Source organism: Camellia sinensis, chromosome 3 (assembly GCF_055761805.1).
Source record: "Camellia sinensis isolate YWXY chromosome 3, ASM5576180v1, whole genome shotgun sequence".
Taxonomy (NCBI): domain Eukaryota; kingdom Viridiplantae; phylum Streptophyta; class Magnoliopsida; order Ericales; family Theaceae; genus Camellia; species Camellia sinensis.
In genome coordinates, this window is record NC_138963.1 from 92718430 (window position 1) to 92719134 (window position 705).

The 705-nt window shown below is 26.8% G+C and overlaps 1 non-coding gene across 1 annotated transcript; it reads left to right on the forward strand.

Annotated features, from left to right (window-relative positions):
• The first annotated feature begins 258 nt into the window (after window positions 1-258).
• Window positions 259-355, forward strand: LOC114303300 (small nucleolar RNA Z103). Its single transcript, XR_003643658.1, has one exon. It is a non-coding gene; the product is annotated as a small nucleolar RNA Z103 (small nucleolar RNA).
• Window positions 356-705: the final 350 nt, after the last annotated feature.

Genomic DNA, 705 nt, shown 5'->3' on the forward strand with positions numbered 1-705 from the left:
GTGATGATGATGGGTGTTGTGAAATTATGTGTCGAATACTGATTACCAGCACTCTCTTTGCTAAAGAAAAATGGGTGTTGTGTATGAGCCAATGCTATATTTGTCTATGCTTCGATTCTGCGTTCAAACCCTAACTTGTTAGGGTAGCTTTTGAAAAGAGTCCATTCGAATCAGGTTCGGAGAAATTCTTCATATATCATATATATGTTTTTTTATTTATTTATTAATTGTTTTGAGTTTAAAACATGTATGAGAGAGATGGAAGTGGTGAATATTTCCCTAGATGATTGAAACTGAAATTACCGAGCACTATTATCTTTCAGAAAAAAATCCAAGCCAAGGTATTCTGGTCTATCTCTCTATTTTTATATATACATTTATGTGTGTATATATACATATATCTAATGCTTGTGGATTTTATTTTGATCTGTTTTTGTTTCCGATCGTGATGATTGTTAATCATGTTGTTTGATTTTGATGATGTCTAATATATTAATTGAAAAAATGCAAATAATATACAAATTTGACACAAAATATTATTTTTAAAAAATATACATACTTTATGATACATTTGTTATAAATATTTTTTAAATAAAAATATTTTGAAAATTTTTAATCACTATTCATCCTTTGACAAATTTGATGTGATTGTCCCTTTTGAATAAATTTGTATTATATCATTTTGATACATATTGTACTAAATTC